This window comes from Lissotriton vulgaris, chromosome 7 (genome assembly GCF_964263255.1).
Source record: "Lissotriton vulgaris chromosome 7, aLisVul1.2, whole genome shotgun sequence".
Classification (NCBI taxonomy): Eukaryota; Metazoa; Chordata; class Amphibia; order Caudata; family Salamandridae; genus Lissotriton; species Lissotriton vulgaris.
In genome coordinates this window covers 1502631752-1502648090 of record NC_141695.1, presented here as the reverse complement: position 1 = coordinate 1502648090, position 16339 = coordinate 1502631752, and the positions used below count along the sequence as shown (strand labels likewise).

Here is a 16339-nt window from a genome sequence, read left to right as displayed (position 1 = left end):
AGAAAGGAACTGAGCATTCCCCGAAGTCTCCGAAAGTAGCCCGCCGGAATCCAGATCGGGAGAGTCCTAAAGTAGTAGAGCAAGCGCGGCAGTGTCACCATTTTGAGCAGTGCTACTTGTCCCACTACAGATAAAGGGAGGGTGCTCCAGAACTCAAAATTAGCTTTGGCACCCCTAATCGCCTTCCCCACATTTCCGTCTAGGATTTCTCCCCGTTCGTGGTAAATCACCGTACCCAAGTAGGGAAGACGTCTCTCTTCCCAGTTCACCCCTTCTGTAGATCGCGGGCATTCTCTACCTCCGTGAGTCTGGAATAGGCCTGACTTCGTCCAGTTAACTTTCAACCCTGCTACCACACTTAGGGCTCTCAGCAGAGACTGTGCTCCCCGCAGGGCTTCCCCCGTATCTGCCAAAAAACATTAATAGGTCGTCCGCATAAAGTGCGATATGGTGGACCTGCCCATATACGTCCAATCCCTGGAATGCTTGCCCCAAGCGGGCATGTGCCGCAAGAGGTTCCACCGCCATAGCGAACAACAAAAGGGAAAGGGGACAGCCCTGGCTCGTGCCTCTACCCACTTTACATGCTTCGGAGGTCACCTCTCCTGTTCGCACTCTGGCCGTGGCATCTTTTTACAACAAAGCCGTCCAGCTCACAAAATACGGCCCCAGCCCCATCCGACACATGACATGGAAGAGGTAATCCCACTCCAGACTATCGAAAGCTTTTTGATGTCTACTGCAAACACCGCTGCGGTATCCACCTCTTAAGTGTCGGCCTCCAGAACATGTAGGAGCCGTCGTATATTCAGCGCTGTGTTGCGGGCGGGGATGAACCCGAACTGATCAGCATGGATCAACGTGGCCATGTGGGGCAGCAGCCGAGTCGCTAGGATTTTGCTCAGGATTTTGTAATCCAGGTTTTTTTTTGTTCAAATCTGTTTTTATTGTGAACACAGCGATAAGCCTACAACCCCTCATCGGGGCCGGCCGCGCAGAGAAAAATCAGTACGAGGAGTAGGTAACCAGGGGAGGTGGAGTCTTTAACACAGCGCCCTGCCTACAACCCCCGGGGGGGGCCGGCCGCGTGGTTTAAGGGAGCAGAAAGCAAGAGGTAGCCGTGTGCTGGCAATGTGCCATAGTACGGGGGAGGCGCGTATGAGAAGGAGAGCAGTGGTGTCACATTTTCAAAGGCCCAACAGGGACCAAACTGCCCCAAAGGGGGGCGGAAGCCAGAGTGGCAAGGCAAGAAGAAAGCAAAAGTCGGAAAAGGGAGAGCAGGGGTGGGGTGAAGAGGGGCCAGGGAGGTGTACCTGCGGTCGCCTAAAAGAGGCCGAAGCCGCAAGTCAGCACTGGGGGGAGCGACTATGAGCTTAGCCTGCTTGGGTCGGCAGGGATGAGGGCGTCCTCAAACAATTGCAGAGCGCGGAGTCTGGGAGGCATGCGGCGGGCATAGCTGATGGAGCACAGGTGACGCACGAGAGGTTCCCATACTGCCTTGAATCGCACCCCCCTTGATTGTATCCGTGCCGTGAGCAGCTCCATGGTCAGGACCTGCCAGAGGCGCACGAACCAGGAAGCTATCGGCGGTGGCTCAGCCCGCTTCCAGTACAGAGTGATGAGTTGTTTGGCAGCGCCTAGCATGTGGAGGGTGAGGATCCAGTCGCTGCGCGTGAGTGCTTTAAGTGTGGGTGGTCGTATGCCCAGCAGTAGTGTGCAAACCTCCTCGGGGAGGGGGAAACCCAACACCTCCTTAATGTGACTGAGGACCTCCTTCCAAAAGACAGCCAGGGCAGGGCACGACCACCAGATGTGTATGAAGTCGCCGGTCGCAACGCCACACCTCCAGCACAGCGGTGAGGAGGCAGGGAACATTTTGCTGAGTCGCAGGGGTGTGTAGTACCATTGCGTTAACACCTTGTAAGCGTTTTCCCTCTGCGGGATGCTGCGATAGGATTTGGGGATGTCGTTCCAGAGCCTAGACCATTGAGACGGTGTGATGTCCGTGCCAGTTGCCGTCTGCCACTGTCTCTGGTAGGGATGTGCAGGCGGAGCGGTGGGATGCTGCAAGATATTGTAAATTTGGGAGATGAGTCGTTTCAGTCCCCCAAGGGAACGCGCCAACTTCTCAAATGGAGTGTGCTCCCTGGAGGCAGCCTGGTACATGTCTTCTCCCGAGGTCCAGTGGCGCAGCTGCGCATACTGTAAGCTGGCAGTTAAGGGGAGGTTGAATTCGTCCCTGCAGTCCAGCCACGATTTAGGCGATCCACCAAGAAAAAGATCGCCTGCAACCCTGCAGTCACCTTGGGTCCAGCTCTCGAACGCCCGGGTCTGGGCAGCAGGGGGAAAGTGCGGGTTGCCTGCAATGGGGGTGTGCGGAGAGGGGAACGTGGTCAGACCTTTGGACACCGCCAGTTTGTCCCATACCTCAAGAACCGTCCTCGTGGGGACCGCCATGTATGCACTTCTGGAGCGCGCCACCCGCGGTAGCCAGGGCAGATCCCATATGGTGCGCCCCGTAACCACTCGGTCCATGTGGAACCAGTGTTTGTCGCTTTCGCGTGCACCCCATTCTATCACGAACCGGAGATGCGCCGCCCATTAGTAGTGGAGGAGATTCGGGCAGGCGAGGCCGCCCCTGTCTCTCGGCTCCATGAGGACTTTCTGTGAGAACCGGGGCCGTTTGCCTTCCCATATGAAAGACGTGAGGTCGCGTTGGAGGTGCTTAATGCAGTGAACCGGTATCGGGGTGGGGAGGCACTGGAAGACATACAGAATGCGGGGGAGGACCGACATCTTGACCGCATTGAGCCGCCCCAGCCAGGAAATCATCAGGGGCTTCCATTTCCGCAGGTCCGCCAGGACTTCCTTTCGGCAAATAGCCCAGTTCCTCGAGGACCACGAGTCGAGGTGAGGGGTGAGGTCTAGACCCAGGTATTTGATGTGATCATCCGCCCAACGGTAGGGCGTGACCCCCTTCAGGAAGGAGACCTCCTCCTCAGGGATGGTGAGGTTAAGCGCCCAAGATTTGGTGTGGTTAATTTTAAGGCCGGACGCCCGCTCGAACAGTGTGAGGGCGTCGTGCACCGCCGGGAGGGAGACTCGAAGGTTCGTGAGAGTAAGGATCAGGTCGTCTGCGAACAGCGCTACCTTGTTAGCACGCCCCCCGTGGGGGATGCCATGGATGTCAGGAGCACGCCTGATCAGCTCCGCCAGCGGCTCGACCGCCAGGGCGAACAGGAGCGGCGAGAGCGGGCATCCCTGCCTCGTGCCCCTGTAGATCGAGAGCGGCGGCGTCAGTTGGCCGTTGACCCGGATTCTAGCCTGTGGCCCAATGTATGGGGCCATGCACCTGGAGATCATGGTGGGGCCAAGACCTAGTTTCTCAAGGACCGCCCTCAGGAAGGTCCAGTCGACCCGGTCGAAGGCCTTTTCCGCGTCCAGCGAGAGGAGGCAGGCCGGGATCTTCCAATGGTGTACCTTTCCCACTAAGTGCGCCAACCTGCGAACATTGTCGGCCCCCTGGCGGTCTCGTATAAAACCCACTTGGTCCGGGTTCACCAGACCCGGCATGTGCGGATCCAGCCGTTTGGCCAGGATATTGGTGTATATCTTAAGATCGGTGTTAAGGAGGGCGATGGGGCGGTAGGAAGCACACAGGTCAGGGTCCTTCCCAGGTTTGGGGATCAGGGCTATTTCCGCCATGCCCATATCAGGGGACGGGCCGATGGCGTCAGAAAAGGAGCTGCAGAGGCGCAGCAGATGCGGGCGGAGCTGGGTTAGGAACAGGCGATAGAAGGCCAGCGGCAGGCCATCCGGCCCCGGGGTTTTTCCCACAGGGAGGTCCCCGACAGCCTCTGTCACCTCCTCTTCCCGCAGGGGTGCCTCCAACGCAGCTGCACACGCCGGGGACAACGGGGATCCCTCAAAGTTCGCGAGTACGTCCTCCCGTGCCTCCGCAGAGGTGGGCTCCTCAGCGTAAAGAGAGGAGTAGTAATCAACAAATGCAGCCTGTTTGGCCCTCTCAGAAGTGACACGGGTGCCATCCTACCGCTTGACATTAGCGATGTGGGCCCTAGCGGCGCGCGCCCGCAGTCTGCCTGCTAGTAGGCGACCTACCTTGTCCCCTCCCTCATAATACCGTTGCTTGAGCGCCAGCAGGGAGAATTCCGCCTTGTTAGTGCGCAGGGCGCGGAGTTGCCCCCTGAGGTTGGCAAGGGCTCTCTTTGTCGTCCGAGTGGGAGCGTCCCGATCTCGGGCCTCTGCTAGCTTGATCTCACTGGCCAGGTCAGTCTCCAACTTGAACACCTCCTTCCTCCGCGCCGCCGCCAAGGAGGTGATGTGGCCCCGAATGGTGGCCTTGAAGGCATCCCACACCGTGTGAAAGGGCAGGTCAGGGGTGTCATTAACGGTGAAATACGAGTCTATGGCGTCACGGATGCTGGCGACGTCATCAGGGTCTCGAAGGACTCTCGGCGGGAGCACCCACCTACGTTCGCGAGGGGCACGAGCTTGAGGGTCCTGCAATAACAGCTCCACGTGGGCGTGATCCGACAGGGAAATGTCGGATATAGCGGCAGCTAAGGAGTCTCGGGCCAGTTCAAGGGAGGTAAACAGATAGTCGATACGGGAGTACGTCCGGTGGGAATGTGAGTAGAAGGAGTAGTCTCGGGACCCCGGGTTGTGATAGCGCCACACGTCCACAAGACCCAGGTCTGTAAGCTGCGTCCTGAGGGTAGAAGACATCGCTCCCGCGCCGGTAAGGGGGGCGCCCGCGCGGTCCAGCTCGGGGTCCCAGACAAGGTTGAAGTCACCGCCCAGGATTGTATTCGCGTCGCCCGTTGGGAAATGTTCCCGCAATAGTGCCTGGAGGTATTTGTCCTGCGACTGGTTGGGTGCATACACACATCCCAGAGTGAACTGTGCACAGCCTATCTGTACCGTGGTTCGGAGGAAGCGCCCGTCAGTGCTTTTGAAGGGTTTCACGGGTCCCCGCCTAATGCCAGCCCTACAGAGGATTGCCACCCCCGCTGTCTTGGTGTCAGAGGATGCCCAGAACTGTGTGGGGTATCTAGGGTGCGCCATGCGTTTGATGTCCCCTCTGAGGAGGTGTGTCTCCTGGAGGAGTACAATGTCTGGGGAGTGATGCAGGAGGTAGCGCCATATCTGCCTTCGCTTGTTGGGAGAGTTGAGCCCCTTGACGTTGAGGGAGAGGACCTTCAAGGGCGTAGGGATGTTTGCTGTCATAGCGCTAAGGTGGGTGAAAGTCGCGCAAGTCCCGGCCTAGCAAACCTTCCCGCAAGCAGGGCAGCAGAAGCGTCAACTCGTCGCCCGCGCAGCAACCCCCGCAGGACCCACCATGCCACCCCTCCGCAAGCGCGGGGAAGGAACAGGAAGAGAGGGACGTGTAAGGGGGAAGTAGGAAGAGAGGAGAGGAAGAAAGAAGATAAGGCGCAGAATGGAAACAGAACCAAAACAGGCCAACGGGCCCAAAGTACAGTGTCCCAGGTACCGGACATCCTCTACCCGAGGGTTTGGACGAACTCAGGAATGTCACTTCCTACGGGACAAAGGGAGGGAGCGGAGATCTGGAAAAGTAGTGTGTAAACAAGTCGTCTCAGAGCCCGTCTACCCCGCTGCCTCAAGGTAGTTCGGGGGGTGCACCGGGCCATGGGGTCCATTCAGCCCGGTCAGGCGCCCACAGAGCGCTGGGGCTCGGCGATGTGGTGCTCGGCCTGGAAGAGGCTGAGGGTGTCGGCCATGTCTAGAACAGTGGGGGCAGGCCACCGTGGCATGTGAGGGCAAGGCCAGGCGCCCAGTTGGCAAGCGCGCGCCTAGGGTAGCTTGAGATACAACAGCAGTGATCAGCGGCCGTCCGGCGTTGAGGGGCGATCTCCACCCTCCGAGCCAGAAGCGAGGAGCTGGGAGGCCTGCTCCTCCCGATCGCCCTCGAGGGAGCGGATGTGTGCTATGATGTCCTGTTTGGTTTGAGAAGTAGAGAGCGCGTCCACCGGGGGGTACCTTCGGCGGGGGCGCACAGTGGACCAATCTGGGCGCGGGGGGGCCCTCTCCGAGCGGGGGGGGCGAGTCGGGCTGTGGTCCGGGGACTCCGGCATGCCTAGCAGGTGCGCCGCCTCTCGGTAGGACCGGAGAGCCCTACGTTTGCCCTCCCATTTGAAGATGAGAGCAAAAGGATGGCCCCACTGGTAGGAGACGTTGAGGGTCCGGAGCCTCTCGGTGATCGGGCGGAAGACCTTCCTTCTATGGAGCGTTGTGGGGGCCAAGTCCTGAAAGATCTGGATCCTGTGGCCTTCGTACTGCAAGTCCGGATTGTCCCTAGCCGCCTTCAAAATGGCCTCCTTCTCAGTAAAGTAGTGGAGTCTAGTGACGATGTCGGGCAGGAGGCCCGCTTTACCTCCCGCTCCAAAGACCCGATGTGCACGGTCGAGGCGCGGCGGGGGGGCGTCCTCCTCGCCCCACACCGCTTGCAAGAGCAGGGCCACGTAGGCCATGGTATTAGTCCCTTCTTCTCCAAGTGGCACACCCCGTATGCGGAGGTTGTTGCGTCGCCCCCTGTTTTCCAAATCCTCCTGCTTGATCTGGAGCTGGATGTGTTGTTCCTCAAGGGTCGCCACTCTCTGCCAGATCTGCTCCAGGTCTTCAGTGCGGGAGTCGACCGTTTTCTCCAGGCCGTCGACTCGATCTCCGAGGTCAGTGACTTCCCTGCGCATTTCCTTGACGCAGGTGTGTACCTCCGTTCTGAGGGATCCGATCTCTGTCTTCAGATCAGCCATGAAGGAGGTCATGAAGGCCTGTGTCACCGGTGGGGAGTCGGCTGGCGGCGGGGGCTTTCCCCCTGATGCCGATGAGGGGCCCCCAGAGGATGGTGGGGAGCCCGCTTTGCCCCACATAGAAGCTACTGACGCCCCTCTGGTCGTCGTGGGCGGAGGGTCCGGCTTGTTCCCCTTGCCGCGAGTCATGGTCCACTCGAGGCGTCGCAGGGCAGAGGGGGGCAGGTTCGGCTTCCACGCACAATTGTTCCAATGTGGGTCGGGCTCGGGGCCTGCAGGCGGAGGATCTCCGAAAGGACGTGATGTGGCGCCGCCTCCCGGTCCCGCCTGGGCCAGAATCCACCCCCAGCGCGGTGCCCAGCTGGCCGTGTCAAAGAAGGCCCCCGGGAGCGTCCCAGCTGCAAGAAACCCAGGTGCAGGGGAAGGAGACGGCGGAGACCCCCGGAGTCCCCGTAGGTGCGCAGCAGGGTCGCCAAGTCAGCAGTGCACAAGACCCGGCAGGTGCGGACTGCGTCAAAGAAGGATCCAGGGGGCGAGGGCGGCTATGCTGGGGCCCCCCAAGGCGCAGGTCTTACCGGTATGCAGCGGTGGGATTCCTTTCCAGATCGCCCACGTGTCCAGGTCAGCCGGGTTCACCCCGGCAGGGATCTTCCGTATGCTGGGGCCAGTCCCCCACCAAGAGGGCAAAATGGCGGGCAGGTCCGCGGCCGGGCCTCGCTGTCCCCAGGCCCCCGGGAGATGGGGGGGAGGGGGGGCCGATGCGCTGCAGCTCACCTGGGGAGTCCGATGGTGGGTGAGGGAGCCGCGGCCAGGGCCCTCAGGCGGGTGGTCTCCGGCAATCCTTCGGGGTCGGGCCTGGTGCTTCGGCTCAAGCCGGGGGCTCGCGTAGTCTCGGCGCCCAGGCCGCTGCTGAGTGCCCCGCCGTCGGCTGCCCGGCCCCGACAGCACCGGCACGTCCCCTACGGCGTCAGGCTGGTTCCGCTGCAGTGGAGCTACAGGAGGGGTCAGGGGTGTACCGGTGCCTCACCCAAACCACAGTGTTGGTCGTTGCCGTGGGGGCCGATCCAGGCGGCCCGGCAGCAGGCCCCGCTAAAGATGGCGGCTAACAGCCGTTCACAGGAGCTCCGGAGTTTGAGGCCTCTGCCGCGTGTGGACTCTCAGCCGCGGACCACCACCAGAGAGGGACATCAGCAGGTTCAGTGGCACACAGATCGCCCACGTGTCCAGGTCAGCCGGGTACCCCCCGGCAGGGATCTTCCGTGCGCTGGGGCCAGTCCCCCACCAAGAGGGCAAAATGGCGGGCAGGTCCGCGGCCGGGCCTCGCTGTCCCCAAGCCCCCGGGAGATGGGGGGGGAGGGGGGGCCGATGCGCTGCAGCTCACCTGGGGAGTCCGATGGTGGGTGAGGGAGCCGCGGCCAGGGCCCGCAGGCGGGTGGTCTCCGGCAATCCTTCCGGGTCGGGCCTGATGCTTCGGCTCAAGCCGGGGGCTCGCGTAGTCTCGGCGCCCAGGCCGCTGCTGAGTGCCCCGTCGTCGGCTGCCCGGCCCCGACAGCACCGGTATGTCCCCTACGGCGTCAGGCTGGCTCCGCTGCAGCGGAGCTACAGGAGGGGTCAGGGGTGTACCGGTGCCTCACCCAAACCGCAGTGTTGATCGTTGCCGTGGGGGCCGGTCCAGGCGGCCCGGCAGCAGGCCCCGTTGAAGATGGCGGCTAACGGCCGTTCACAGGAGCTCCGGAGTTTGAAGCCGCTGCCGCGTGTGGACTCTCAGCCGCAGATCATCTCCAGAGAGGGACACCAGCAGGCTCAGTGGCACACAGAGGGTCTCCAGGAGTGTGTGCCCCCCGAAAACTACGCTAATACAGGCTTGAGAAAGCGGCGGGGCGACGGAGCTCGCTCGAGACACGTCTTCTCACATCGCCGTCTCGGCCACGCCCCTGTAATCCAGGTTTAGCATGGATAAAGGGCGACACGCCGTTCTATCCCAGGGTTGCTTTCCCGGTTTCAATAACGGGATAATGATCGCCTCCTTGGTGGACTCCGGCAGCCCGCCCAACCGTTTGGCCTTGTAGAGACACGCCATACGAGGTGCCAGGAGGTCGATACAAGTTAGATAGAATTCCACCGGAAAGCCGTCGGATCCCGGCGTTTTATTCCGTGCCATGCTTTTAATGGCTACTCACACTTCCCTCACCTTGATGTTCTGTCCCAGCTGTTTCGCATCCTCATCTCCCAATTCCGGCAAATCCAAACCCCCCGGATGTCTTCCTCTGATGGAAGTACCCTACTACGGTAAAGCTCTGTATAGTAATCAAAAAACAGCTGATTTATTCCCTGCTGGTCAAAGCGGGCCTTCCCAGCCTGAACTCTCAATTCTAGTATAACAGAGCCTAGCTGGATTAGCCAACCAGGCCAGAAGGGCTCCCGACTTATCCCGCTCTGAGTGTGCCCGTGTGAGGTAGGCTTTGTAGTCAAAGCACCGTAGGCGCTCTACAGTTGCTGCCACTGCTCCCTAGCTGCCAATAACTCATCTTGCTTATCTGGCCGTTCGGGACGTTCCAATTCCAGGGCACGCAATCGCTCATCATCTCTTTTGATGTAGTAATGTCTTCCGGGCCCCTGACGCCGCGGAAAAACAACTATCTCGCACCACTGTTTTATAGGCGTCCCATTCAGTGGTCACTGATCCCGTAGTCCCTGCATTAAGTTGAAAATAGTCTTCAATCGCCGTAGCTATAGCGATTCGGAATACTTGATCCTCAAGTGCTTCTGGCTGCAGTCTCCAGGTAGGAATTCTGGGGCCTAGCCGCGACCACTTCAACTGGACCATCAGCGGGTTATGTATATATTATAAATAGTGCAAGTTAGATACTCCCTGTTGCTAATTTCTCCATGCACTTCGGGGGAGCATAGGAATGTGTCCAGGCGGACATGTAATTCGTGGAGAGCGGAGAAAAAGGAGTAATCCCCGTCTAATGGGTGCTGAACCCTCCAAGTGTCAATCAACCCCCAAGTCTGCTGCCAGGTAGAGCTCTTCACTGCCAGTTTACCCGCTGGTGCATTCGGTAAGGGTGGGTGTGAGCGGTCTAGATTGATGTCCGTGACACAATTAAAATCGCCCCCCAATAGTAGAGGCCCTACTAAAGCTGATGCCAATTTATGGGACAACAATGAGAAAAAGGCTGGCTGGTCCATATTAGGTGCATATAAACACCCAAGAGTTAAGTCCCGACCATCTAGCTTCCCCTGAAGCACCACGTATCTGCCCTCTGGATCAACTAATGGTGAGGTGCATTGAAAGGGAACTCCAGCTCTTACCCAGATTAAGACCCCCCTCACATATGCCGAGTATGTAGTGTAGTAAACTTGACCACTCCAGCGGCGATGGAGCGCCTTCCCCTCCTTTGCAGTGAGCTGGGTCTCCTGGAGAAATTCAATTTGTATCCCTCTACGTGTCAAGAAGGAGTGTATCTTATGTCGCCTATACATAGTATGCATGCCCCTCACATTCCATGTGAGACATGTGTATCCTAATGCGGGTCCCATTGCTGTATACCATGTTCCATCCCATCGCCTCCCCCGACACGCCAAGGTCCCCTGAATCCAACCCCACAAATAGAACAATTCAAACATCCCCAACTCCCCCTCCCCAGGACAGGCATCCAACGCGGCATCCCCATCCAAACAATAGGCACGTAGAAAGTCCAATCAGTTCAGGCTGCTTGGAACTCCGATTCAAGAATCTCAGAAGTCCCCCAAAGCCCCTCCCCACTCCCGTGTGAACATGTCCCCCCACCCTGTTCCCCCCCATCAATTTCGCTGCCCTCTCCGTCAGTCCAACCCCACCCCATCAGGCAACCAGTCCAGGGCCCAACAGGCCACCCCAATACCTCACAAAGTCAGGCTGGTCGTGCAACTGTTCAGTCAGCCAAACACCCCATCCACCGTTTGTGGAGTGACGACTGGTAATTCCGCTTCCGAGAGCCTGTGGACCCTGCTGGAACTGGGGCTCTGTTCTCCACTTCTCGTATGCTCCGAAGTGTTGCTGGTTGGGCTAATAGCTCCCTGGCTGATGGCCGCCACCGCCAAAACCGCCTTGTCACGTTCCTGTCGCCATTCTGCGGGGGAGCTTTGGCGCTGCCTTGGCAAAGCGGAAGGGGATCAGCGCCGAGGAGAGGTCGCAGTTGGTGATTGCTTGCCAGACGCACCACGAGTTTCCAGCCAATCCTAGGCAGCTTGAGGTGTGAGGAAAAAGTGCGTATTCCCATCAGCAGTGACCCGCAACCTAGCCGGAAATCGCATTGCATAAGGAAGGTGCAAGGCCCTCAATTTCCGCTTCACCGCCATGAAGGAAGCCCTTTGGCGCTGCACGTCCCTGGTGTAGTCCGGGAAAATCATTATTTTACTGTTGCCGATTCTCAGATTTTGTAACTCCCTGGATCTCTGGAGTATGTAGTCGCGGTCACGGTAGTGTAGGAGCCTTACCACCATCGGGCGTGGCGGGCCCCTGGCTTTGGAGGTCGCGTCGGAACCCTATGCGCTCGCTCCAGCGCGTAGAAGGGAGAGAGACCTTCTGGCGCCACCTCCGCTTTTGTCCAAGTCTCCAGGAACTGCACAGCGTCAGATCCTTCCTCTTGCTCCGAAATCTCTACGATGTGGAGATTATTACGTCTGGAGTGCCCTTCGCTGTCCTCTGCTCTCACCTCCAGCACGCGGACCTTCTGCACCACCTCATTGAGCTGCGTTCGCAAGGCATCAACCGTGACCGGAATGTCTTTCATGGTCAGCTCATGAGACGCCACTCGTTCCCTGAGTTTCCGATGGTCATCTTTCAGTAGGGAGAGGTCAGATCCGAAAGAGTCCATTCGTTTCTCCAGGGCCTCCCTCGAGGTGCATGATGTCGCCCAAGGAAGGGTCTCGCGATTGCGTGGAAGCACTACTTCCCCGCACCAATTCTTCGTCCCCCATGGTGTGTCCCGGGTCATCCAACCGCAGGGCTTCAAACCCCTTCTTTTTGGTCACTCTGCCCATTTTGGGTAGTTCAGTGAGTGTCCGGCCCCTCAGCACCTCCTCCGTCTCTGCGTTACTGGGCTTCTATGACAATGTTCAATGTGGTAGAATCCCCCTTTCAGAGGCTCTGGTGAAGTAGCCAACTCATGCAGCGCCGTAGTCCCCTTCCGACCGTAGAACTCCCATATCTGGTGACTCGTGGTGTCTGTACTCCGCTCTTCCTCGTTGCGCATGTGAGCCCAGTCACTGTCTCTCAGGGAGCCCCTGCGGGGGCGACGCGCCGATTGGAAGGTTCAGCTGCTCGGGAACTCAACTCTCACCAGTAGAGCAGGAGGCCTCTTCCGTCCGTCACCGTTATTCGCCCCTCACCTCCTCAGCTTCAGGGGTGTCTTTGTGGGTCCTCAATAGGCCACCGCCTGTGGGTTCTTCGCTCTGGGACGGTTCCACTTGTCCCAGCAAGCCCCCTTGGCAAGCTTGCAGTTATTAGCGGTCCGCCAGTGTCCGAATTTGTGTTGTCTCCCTGCCAGATAGGGTACTATGTCGTCAGCAACCAGTTCCGAGGTCGGGGCACCAGGAATGTCGTCAGGATGTCTGCGAGAGTAGGGCGGCCGCGGAGGAACTCCGAGGACCGCTGCCGCCTACATCGGCGTCCAAGCCACAGCCCCATGGTTATCACTGATGTGTTGTTGAAGTTAAACATGAACTGCTTTTTCAAAATTCTTTCTCATGAGTATGTGAGTGATGGTCCGGTAGTTGGCGAGGTCATCAGAATCTAGTGTAGGTTTCTTTAGAAGTGGAAGGATTGGTGCTATCTTTAGAGCTTCTGGGAAGATGCCTTGAATGAGGGAAGCATTGCTAATGGCAACTAGTGTCAAGAGAGCATCCCCAGATAGAGAGATTTGATGAAGAACTATTATAAGACATCTCGTCATAAGAGGTGGCTATGAGGAAGTTGAATATGTCAGCGAGATTTGGGAGTGATAGGGCTGTGAAGGCAGACGATTGTAGGATTCTACAGGAAGGGGAGGTGTAAGAGATGAAGCAGGGTTGATGTCAGTGAGCTGTCGGATCTTCTGTATTTTTTAACTGAAGCATAGGTTGATGGCATAGCACTTTTCTGTTGAGTGGAATTGATGGTTCCGGCAGGAGGTTGATACAGTGCTTGATTTTCTTAAATGGTGTTAGTTTCTTTTGGTGGCTTCACTGATGGTGGTGGTAGATTACTTTGGTTTGGCTGAGGTGATGAGCTGTTGTGTGTTGTGCCGAGTCACTTCAATATCAAGAGCTCTTTGGAGGTCTGTTTTTTTCTTCCATTTTCTTTCCTTCATGCAAATGCATTGTTTGTCAGCAATGTCTTTAGAGAAGTGGGGTGCTTAAGTCTGTGGCATGCACTTGCATGTTTTGATTGGGGCTCGGATGGCCACACAGCTTTCCAAACAATTGTTGGTTATTTGGGAGTATGTTGATGTCAGACTTGTTAGGTTGAGAGATGAGTTTAAGGTTAGGTTGCCTATGGAGACTAATTTGAAGGATCTGAAGGTTTGGTCTTCCCCTTAGTGTTAACCTTGGTTTGTCGGTAGGATGCTGTATAGGGAGATGGGGGTGGTTAAGCGGTCAGTCCAGACCAAGAATATGGGTGGCCTGCATTGAATTGTTGATGTTGAGAAGACTAGGTTGAGGATGTGCCCTTTGGAGTGTGTTTGTGTGACATGCTACACTAAGTAGAGTGTATTGATGAGGTTAAAGATTGTGCCTCTTGTTTGTTTATTTATTTTTGAGCTCCTGTTATCTGGGAGGTTAAAGTCATGCAAGAGGGTGGTGTGTGCATCCTGGATGGATGAGGTGATCTGGGATTCATCAATGAAGTTCTTCTTGTGCACCGAAGATCTGTAGATGAGATGGAATGTAGCAGTCTCAGTTGAAGAGTGAGACAGGGCATGTCAGCAGTTTCAATGGGACAAGTGTTAATTGCTTGCCTGAAGTGCAGGAGGAATTCTGGAAACATTGGCGCCTCCTGATTTTTTGTTTTATTTATGTGCACAGTCCACACCATGGATGCTGTAGCCTGTGGGAAGAAGGATGTTTAGAATCTGTGGGGGCGTCAGACATGTTTCTGAGAGGATGAACGTATCAAGCTTGTGATGGGTAACGAGGACTGCGATGTCTGGTGCATGGAGTACTACAAAGCAACTATTAATGCACATGAGTCGGAATGTGTTATGTAATTTGAGGGAGTGAGAAAGTGTCATGTGTGCAAAGTTGGGTCTATGTGTTGTGTGAATGGCATGTGAGTGATTGAAGTTGGGAGATGGCAAGAAATGGTGTCACTTTTTCTTAGTTCTATTAAAGATGGTTTTGTTGAGAAGCAGTAAAACTGAAGTATCTAAAGTGGACTCCCATTAATGTTGAACCCACTGGGTAAATGGCGAACAAGACATACATAGCAGCATAGTTTTAACAAGCCGTAAAAGACTAAAATATTTCTCCAGTCTTTATTGGCATTTTACATGGTATTCCAATCTCCAGTAGAACTTGTGACTTTTCCTGACCAGCTATCTGTAACATGCAATTTACAACAATGTGGGTGAATGAGCAGGGACTCATCTCCAGATTCATCAGTGTCTCTACAATGGAACCAGGTCTGGCATAGCAATTGAGGAGTAAGAGCTGTGATTGATTAAAATTCTAAATCCTCTGACCTGTGTAGGACTTTTTTGTCTTGAAAGCTTTTTATCTGCTGAAGACTAAACCATTTGTTTGCCATCTTGCGTATTTTTTAGATGCAAGACTTGTAAGCTGTTTTTGGCGGGTCATCAATTGGAATTTCAGTTCAAGCACAACAGTCTTTTGTTCCCGGCAGAGACTAAATGGCTGCTGTGGGAAATACTCAGCATTTCAGTACCTTTTTTAAGGTCTTGGTCAGCAAGTGCTCTTTGTCTTAACACTGAATGACATGTAGTTTTGTAGGAGATTCAAATTCCACACTTTAGCCACACCTACCCACAGATATTGAATGCAATACTTCAGTTAAAGATAAATTTTACTTTTGTCCATGTTCCACCTCTAAAAGACAAAATAAATCCATCAATTAGTTTCTTTTGGTAATAAATATACATTATATGATAGACTTCTAGCTAAAGTCTCACTATTGTTCCTATTGCTAAAGGAACTATGTTCACAGATACATCACAGTTACCTTCCATTAGTCCTGATGGCTCCTGTGCTTTCAAATGTGATGGTAGAAAAAATATCTGATGATGGCATCTATAATGTGTGGTCGTTGTGCTGTTTGAATCTGTAACATCATGATTTGTACTGACTACGATTGAAGCCATTAAAACTGACCCTAACACTAGATTTGTAGGGGATGATGTGGGTCTGAATAGGTTTGTACTGGGCAGCTATTCTCACACGAAATTATTTTTTTCTTTTTTTCTGGCAATGCTATGGACTGCAATGCAGTGTAAATGTTCTGCGTGCTTCAGTGCTCATTTTTTATTCTTCATAGACCATGCTAAAGAGCGTAGTGTTCCTTTTTGTTGTTTATGCACTTTCTTCTTGCCATTAGAAACCCTTTTTATTCAGAAAGGAAATCAAAAGGATCCTATAATCCTGCATGTTCAAGTATAAGCAACCAATTACTGTTCAAAGTTTTCCATAGTTCACCATCATTATAGCGAGCATGGCCATTGTGGAGGTATGGACCACAACCCTCTTGGTTTTGTGGCATTGGTATCCTTACTAGCCAATCTGCAACCAGGACACCACAGACAAAACGAGTTTGGTGACACCAGAAGAAACTGAACCTTACTATTTTATCATTTTCTTTGTGTACTTGTTTAGTAGTGTTGATGCAGTGGATTTTATAGATGAGTTATTCGGGTGCTGACCTTTTCTTCCAAAATAATTTTGGGTTTCCTTCCAGCTTATGTAAGCGATGTAAATTTCTTTTTTGTTTTTTGGTGGTGGGTAATATGTTTTCCCTTTAAGCACTCTCTCAAAGCTTTCGTTTGATCTCCAAATAGCGTGGTATATACTCCAAATAGATTCTTGCAAAATATGATTGGCAGCAATGGAGGTCATAGACACTCCACAGGAGACCTCTTATATGTTGTATGCATGCCCACCTCCATGTATGTGGAATCCAATGCATTTAGGGTCTCGTCAATCGTTCTAGCCATTTGGCAGAATCCCTTTTTAGGCAAATGGCAGCACACATCCAACTGGTGAACTGGAAATGGGTGAAGTTGTTTATCTTGTGAGAGTCGGATTAAGGTTTTCAGTGAGACCATGATTGGGTAGACTGGAATGATGACACTTTTCACTTTGAAATCCTTTTTCTATGGAGTTCCCTCTTCATGGTAGGAATAGAGGATGGTTCAAAATATTGATAATCCATTAATTTACAAGTCTATTGATGTAATTGAGTAGAGAGGTGTAATTCCTTCTTTCATGTTAGATGATGGCTAGCAAATTCTGAAGGCGGAGAAATACAGTTTTCTAAGCAAGTAATGTAAATCCATTATTGGTTTCTCCTTTTC

General features: G+C 54.7%; 1 protein-coding gene across 1 annotated transcript in view; it reads left to right on the top strand.

Annotated features, from left to right (window-relative positions):
* NFS1 (NFS1 cysteine desulfurase) overlaps positions 1-16339 on the top strand; it is a 588248-nt gene that overhangs the window by 155829 nt on the left and 416080 nt on the right. The window lies entirely within an intron of this gene.